The following is a 7,772-nucleotide window of genomic DNA, read 5'->3' as shown; positions in this document are numbered from 1 at the left end:
AAAAAAAAAAAAAAAAAAAAAAAAAAAAAAAAAAAAAAAAAAAAAAAGAACAACACTCTTGGGGCTAGAGACATGGCTCTACAGGTAAGAAGAGCATGTATGTATGCTCTTGCAGAGGACCCAGGCTCAGTTCCCGGCACTCACACCAGCCTGCTCACAGCTGCCAGGAACTCCAGTTCCACAGAGCAGCTCTCAACCTCTGCATATCATATATTTACATAACAATCATAACAGTAGCAAAATTACAGTTATGAAGTAGCAACAACATACTTCTATGGGGGGGGGGTCATCACAACATAAGGAACTGAATTAAAGGGTCACAGCATTAGGAAGGTTGAGAACTGCTGCTACAGAGGCTCTTCTAACAAGCTTTCCTGGCCATGGCCACCTTGAGTACCTACATGAATACACTGTACAGAGAGTAGGTACACATGCATACACATACAATAATAAAAAATATTAAATGAAAAAAATAACCACCTTACTTGAAGATATAGGCCTGACATTTTTTCTAATATTGTTAGGCAGCAAAAAGTTGGCTATTTGTAGTCCAGGCTAGCCTCGTTCAATCCTCTTTCCTCAACCTCTGAGATGTATGGGCATTATAGCTATGTACTACCAAGCCTCACAAAAATTGGCATTAAACTACACATTTATAAATATATACTATACATACATACATACATACAAGAAATGTGTGGTGGTTATTCTTGGTTGTCAAGTTGTCTACATCTAGAATGAACTAAAACCCAGGTGGCTGGGTACACCAGTGAGGAACTTCTTAATGAAATCATCTGACGTAGGGAGAGCCACCTTTAGTCTGGGTCACCCTTCTGCTGGCAGCCTGTATAAAGGACACGGAGGACAGAGGCTCTCACTCTGCCGGCCACCCTCGCTCTCCCTGGCAAGCCCATCCCTTCACTGGCACTAGAGCTTTACTTCTTTGGAATCCTGGCACATACTGAAGCCATGCTGAGACTTCCAGCCTCGTGGACAGAACAACTACTGGACTCTTGGACCTTCTGTTGGTAGACAGCCATTTGTTGGACTAGCTGGACCACAGCCCATAAGCCATTCTAATAAATCCCGTGTGTGTGTGTGTGTGTGTGTGTGTGTGTGTGTGTGTGTGTGTAAACACAAAGAGATTCATTCTGTAAGTTCTGTTCCTCTAGAGAAGAACTCTGACTAATACACAAGTCATCAACAACAAGATAACAAGTGAATGATAACCTGACTTGTTTGCCCACGGGGGTGGGGTGGGGAAACAACGAATGGAGTCTCTTTGTGTACTTGTAAGTGTAGAAGTATAAAGCTACATATATAGCTGTGCATATGGAGGCCAGAGGACACCCAAAAGTGTCATTTCTTAAGAGTCATCCACCTCGTGTTTATTTAATTTTAAAAATATTGTGTGCATGTGCGCATGTCCACCCAACAGAAGCCGGAAGATGTCCAGTCCCCTGGAGGTGGAGTTCCAGGCAGCTGAGAACTGCCAGATGTAGATACTGATAACTGAATTCTGGTTCTCTGCAAGAGCAGTATTCACTCTTAGTGGCTATTTCTTTTTCTTAACGATTTATTTCTATTATTTTTAATTGCGTGTGTGGACATCAGTGCAGGTACCCTTGGAAGGCAGGGACGTCAGAGCCCCTGGAGCTGAAGTTACACAGGGGGTTGTGAGTCAACTTATGTGTGTGCTAAACACAAACTCTAGCCTTCTGCAGGAGCACTCAGAGCTCTTAACCACTGCACCACCTCTCTAGCTCCTATAAATATATATATATATATATATTTTTTTTTTTAATAAATAAAAATAAAGACTAGAATTTGTCTATGACAGTAATGCTGGGATGGCAGAAAACAGTGATAGTATTGCAAATTAGTTCAACTTCATCACTAAAATAATCCTGATTCAGTAGGCCCTCTTGAGGGGTAAGGGATTTTATTGGACAATAAAATCACCCAAAAAGTAACTGTACAAAAAAAAGAAAGAATAAAAACAGATTTCACAAGCTACATGGAATAATACATTTTAAACAAGATACAGAAATGAGTAAATATCAATTTATATATTAAAGTTTCTGAAACCATATTCAATACGCACTGACTACAAATAACATCAATATCAGTACACTGATGCAAACGAATGTGAATTGAGAAAATATAGTTTTATTGAGTAGATTATCTTGTCAGTTTGCTGCTTGGTTTTATTAAGTCTGTGTTACACTACTGCTATTTTTGCACCCGGGACCAAAGGAAAAAAAAATTCTTCCGTTTTGGGATTTGGAACACTTACTAGTTCCTGTACCAAAGGAAAAGACAGATTCTATATTTGGCTAGCTTCCTGCTTGAAACTCAAGCTTGCATCTCATTTCTCCATACAAAGATGGTAAAGGTAATGCAACAGTGTTTACAAACCGATGCTGAGGGCCTCCAGGAACTGGACTGGGCAGACATCAAACACCAGAGCTGCAGAAGGTAAACCACCAGCATCCAGTTCTGATCTCCCTGCGCAGATCACAGGCCGCCCTCTGAGCTAGGCTGGAGGAGGGAGGGAACAGGCGTGCGACTGTTGGAAAGGCTTGGCAGGGGATTCTGCTCGATAGTCTGACTTACGATTACTAAGCCGCACTTTAGAGGAGAAAATAAATGAGCACCACCTCAAAGAGGCAGCAATTGGTGGTATATCTAAAAATAAAAGTTCGCACAGGTCTTTTGATCAGGTAGTTCAATTTCTTAAAATACATTGTTGAGGTAATTATACATACAAACATATTACAAAGTAGATAGAAGGATGTTCATTGTATTCTTATGAGAGAAAAACCTAGAGACAAACGTTTAACTCAATTAAAGACTAGTTACAAGCACATGTAACAGTCCTGTGCACAGATAAAAACAGCTTACTTTAGAGCTGTATAACAAAATAAGAAATGTCAACACTGGTTGTTCTTCCAGAAGACCTGAGTTCAATCCTCTGCCCCACATGGCAGATCACAATGGTCTATAATTCTAATTCATGGGTCTCCACCAACTTTTCTGGCCTCCAAGGGCACCTGGCACACAAGTCGTACACAGACATACATATAGGCAAAATAAACACAAACGTACATCTTTTAATTTTAAAAAAATTTTTTAAAGAAATGTCAACACAAAGAGTAAACAATATTTTATGCTAACACAGAGTGATTTCCTAAACATGTGCTCATTTAAAAAGTAAGGTGTGACTGGTATGGCCAGAGGGGGGAGTAGATGAATGTTATAAAGGAGGCCACAGATGCTAGCAACTTCAGCCATCCTTGGGAAGGTGTTAGGAGATAAGAGGATAGATTTTCTTTCTAACTACATTTCCTTTTGACTGCTAGAATTTACCTCTCCGATGCTTTGTCTTTTCCCAACCCGAGTAAGAATCCCTCTCAAGAGGAATAATCATTCTCTGGGTCTAAAAGAGTATATTTTACTTTTGTGGGCCTGGGCCACTGCCTCCTAAACTTCTCTGTTATCAGTGAGCATGAGGCTCCATAAAGTCTCCAAATGACCCTAACACAACAACAGAAGCCTTCACTCTGATCCTAATCCTATCTTGTTCTGTCCCTCTAGGCCAGCTACACTTCTTCCCAGTTAGAATTCTAAGAATTTCCCTCCTCCAAGACTACCTGCATTCTCTCTCCTAAGGTGCAGATCCCTCCTTTAGGATCACAAGATCCCCTCCCAGGAAAGCCCTTCCAGACTACCCAGGCGGAGGCTCTAGAAACACTGTCAGAATTTAGATCTGACTAGGCCCCCATCTGCTCACTCAAGTCCTGCAGAGTCAGAATGAGCCCTTATAATTACTGAAAAGATTAAACAAGATAATTCATGTAAGGCATTTATTATATAGCCTGTCACAGGCACACAGAAAACAGCAATTATTATTACTCTAGTAGCACCTATGATGTAACTGTTTATATCCACCTGTCTCCCATCGGTCTGTAATCTTCTCAAAGATAAGAATATGACTTTCGCCGGGCGTGGTGGCGCACGCCTTTAATCCCAGCACTTGGGAGGCAGAGGCAGGCGGATTTCTGAGTTCGAGGCCAGCCTGGTCTACAAAGTGAGCTCCAGGACAGCCAGAGCTATACAGAGAAACCCTGTCTCGAAAAACCAAAAAAAAAAAAAAAGAATATGACTTTCTCACTTTCATTTTGCATCTCAAGTACTGTGGCTGGCAAATAGGTGGTATATGAATGCACTCAACCAAGGGGTTTGCTTTTCTGGTTCTGTATTCACCCAGATAATGATCAGGGGTTAAAAGGTACCTAGTCAATAGTCTCCTGGATCTGACCATGTGTCAGGCCACTGGGGCAGAGAGAGCAGAAAGGTAACTGAGGAGTTGTTGGCTTTTCAGGGATCGTCAGGCAGATGCTGAGAAGCAGGTAAGATTTTGGGAAGCCTGCCAGTTTCTCCCCAGGTGTGACAGCCGTTTAGACATAGGGAATCGGAGTCTGCAAGTCCTGGTATGGGCAGCCCACACTCCAAGCAGGCTGCCAGGGAACACTAGGAAACATTTCTCTTGGGAAGTGGTTGAGGGGCTTCAAGATAACTAGGACAAATTCTATCAGGGAAGTCTTAAACAGGACCCAGAAGAAGCCGGTCCGCAAGAAGCTTCTCAAACAAAGAATTATAAAGGAAGGCCCGGAACCAGGCAAGGAAGGGTGAGAAGGGGGACCCTGAAAGCAAAACCCTCCCACATATGAGGGGGTGGCCGAGCCGCTCCGAATGGCTAAACACAGCGTGGAAGAGAAAGGAGAGAAGACTGAGGTAACCATCAAAGATTAAGTTCAGGAAGGACTGTCAAGAGCCTTGTAGGAAACGTAAGACATCTGGGTTTTCCTCCATCTCATTCACAGAGGAAGGAAAGTGAGGGAGTTTTTAAGCACACAAATGACAGCGTCTGATCTACGTTTTCGAAAGGAGTATCCAGACAGAAAGATGTTCAGCCTGTCCCAGTCTTTCCTCGTCCACCATCTTTTGGTTCTCTGGCTGCTTCAAGAGTTACCAGGTAACAAGTGGTGCCATAGCCGGGGACATGAGGCTGGTTTTCAACAGAAATTCCCTATCCTAGCCAAGGGCTTCGGCCGACATCACACTCTGTCCAAGAAGGGTTGGAACATTTTTTCCTTGTCCTACAAATATCATCACTGTCAACAACAAAACCCTCTAATAGATCAGGATCATCTCTGCCTCTGTAGTTGTTATTTTTAGGAAATATTAGGGGTTTAAGCCCCCCCGTGGCAATTTTTAAGAATTACTGAAAGTAAACACAGGAGATGTGCGTTCCCAAGTGGTTGCTTTTGAATTCTGGGTAGCTTAAGTCCATATTTTCCTTCTTAAGCATACACAACAGTTGGGAATGGGCGGCAGAGAGGGGCCTGGGAGTAGGACCAGGAAGGGGTTGTAAGGGGAAGGTGGGAGGTGGGATGGTCACTGCGTGTGCCACCTATCTCCTCCCATTAAATGGACCTGAGCAAATACCATTCTCGCTGCTCAAAGTTTTTTCTTTCAGAATGAACTACGGCAGCGCCCTGGCCCGGGCCGGAGGAGGACGTCCGCAAAGTTCCAGCCTGTCTGTGTCCCGCACGTTTCCGGGACCCCCTCCCCCTGTCCACGGTGCCAGGATGCACAAGCCGGAGGCGCTCCTCCAGGACAGGATCCGGGGACCGCTCCCACGCGCGGCCGAGCCACCCCACCTCCCCGAGCCCTCCCGACGGCGGCAGGCGCGAACGCTTACCGAGCCCGGCGCTGGGCGGGACCGCGGGGGACGCGCACGGCAGCTCCGCCTCAGGACCGCGGCGGCGTCTCGGCCCGCCGCTCCCCTCAGGGCCGCCGCCCGGTCCGCTGCTCGAAGCCCCGCGGCGGCGGCGGCGGCCTCGCCTCCATGGCGAGGAGAAGCGGCAGAGAGAGGACTGGGTGGGAGGCTGCGATGGCGGCGTGGTCCAGGGGTCTGTGCAAGATGCCCCCGCGAGTCCCTGTCAGCGCCTCACTCGCCGCAGCCTCACTCCCGTCGCGGCCTGGGCTGTAAGGCGCTTCGTCATTGGCCGTTGAGAGGCGGGCGCTGGTTCGCTGACGCCAGGCGGGCGTCTCCGCCTCCGTGAGCCCCACCCCTGCGCGCCCCGCTGCGCCGCGGAGTTCCCCGGGCGCACTGGGGGTCTCCTCCGGGTAACAGCTCAAGACGCTCCCCATCCTCCCCTGGCACATGTCTCCCACCTAGTCAGAGTCCTAGGCCCCCGGGCATGGGCTTTTTTCCTTGTTTACAGATGAGGAAACTGACACCAGGCACAAGCCACACCAACTGGTGAACTCAGGCACTCGAAAGCCATCTCCATCCTTCTCCAAATGTGATCCTCTCTTACACACACCCCGCGCCTCTCTCTCTCTCTCTCTCTCTCTCTCTCTCTCCCTCTCTCTCACACACACACACACACACACACAGAGTTGTAAGGTACTTAAAGGATGTAACTGCGAGAAAAATTTGCCTAGTACCTAGAACGGGTCTAGCTCTGAGTATGTCATCTTAAATAAACCAGCCCACATCATCCCCACCCGAACCCTAGGGAAATCTCTCTTGCTTTCCAGATGTGCAAGCTGGGCCTGATTCTCTAGAGCTGGATGGAAGCACAGCACACGGTGTTCCGCAGTGAGCGGGGAGATACTTCTTGATACATGCATAGTGGTCAGGAAGAGAAGATTGAAAGCGCTGTGAGAGACCAGGGACGCGAACACCGTTCTTTGTGCATCTAGCTTTAAGAGCCATACGTCGTTTTTTTTCGGGAGGTAGCAGTCCTCAGTTTAGAGCACTTTGGATGCTGCAAGACCTAGGGCGCAAAGTTAGAACTCTATGCAAACACCCTTCCTTTATTTGTTGAATAAGTAAGTGTGCGCAGACCAGAGCCAGGACCTGCAAATGTGCTTTGAAGCGGGCCTTCTTTAAACTTCCTCCCTCTGGGTAGTAAAAACCTCTCCTTGAGTTAATATGTGTGACTCTTGATCTCCCTCAGCAGGGCCATCTCAGTGACAGTCTATTGCAAGACCTCTATCCTGTCTCCTAAATGTCAGACTCCTGCCAATGAGGTCCGCTCCTCCTACAAGTTCCAGAAGCCCATTTCCTAGGAAGTACAAAGTCTGTCAGGGATGCAAATACACAGCAAATTGAAAAGCTGCTTCCCTGGTGAAACTGGCCTAACTTTTGTCCTACTTGACTCCTGGTCCTTTTCAGAGCTCCCTACCCCATTAGCACAATCAAGAGCCATCTTGGAAGAAAAATAAAATAGAAAAAAGGAACCAAGAGAAAGATAAGTGGGAGCTCCCTGTTCTCTGCTGCATTGGTGCCTGCAGGTAAGAACTGGAATAGCAGGGCTGAAGGATAGGATTAAAGGAGCCCCGTTTCCCCTCAAAAGTCCAAGTCACTTCCCCTCCCTGCCTACCTTTCTGTCTAGTAAATGAAACAACGAGTTGTTCTCTATGTCTTGAATGCAGATCATGCACTGGACACCTCTGAGAGTAAGTCAGAGATGTCAACTCTCAGGAGCGAACATTCTGGGATGGACATGAATAATAGACTAACAAGAATGTTCACTAAAGTGCCAAGGTGAAAATGAAGCCAAGAAATATGAAAATTGAAATAAATGAAAACCAAGCACCTTCCCAGGCTACTTACTGCCCATCTTCTGAGGGTCATTTGCTGAAGTTCTAACTAAGACCAGGCAGGCTCTCTGACCTCATCTACTCTATGGCCA

At 46.3% G+C, this 7,772-nt stretch overlaps 1 protein-coding gene across 5 annotated transcripts in view; it reads right to left on the bottom strand.

The window, feature by feature from the left end:
- The window catches only part of Ptpra (protein tyrosine phosphatase receptor type A), a 105,159-nt gene extending 99,099 nt beyond the window's left edge, over positions 1 to 6,060 (bottom strand). For all 5 annotated transcript variants that reach the window (XM_029471239.1, XM_029471235.1, XM_029471247.1 and 2 more), the window contains exon 1: positions 5,768 to 6,060. The gene's annotated coding sequence lies outside the window, so the exon portion shown is untranslated. The remainder of the gene's footprint in view (positions 1 to 5,767) is intronic.
- Positions 6,061 to 7,772: the final 1,712 nt, after the last annotated feature.

The sequence above is a fragment of the Mus caroli genome, chromosome 2 (genome assembly GCF_900094665.2).
Source record: "Mus caroli chromosome 2, CAROLI_EIJ_v1.1, whole genome shotgun sequence".
Classification (NCBI taxonomy): Eukaryota; Metazoa; Chordata; class Mammalia; order Rodentia; family Muridae; genus Mus; species Mus caroli.
This window is presented reverse-complemented; position numbering and strand designations above follow the sequence as displayed.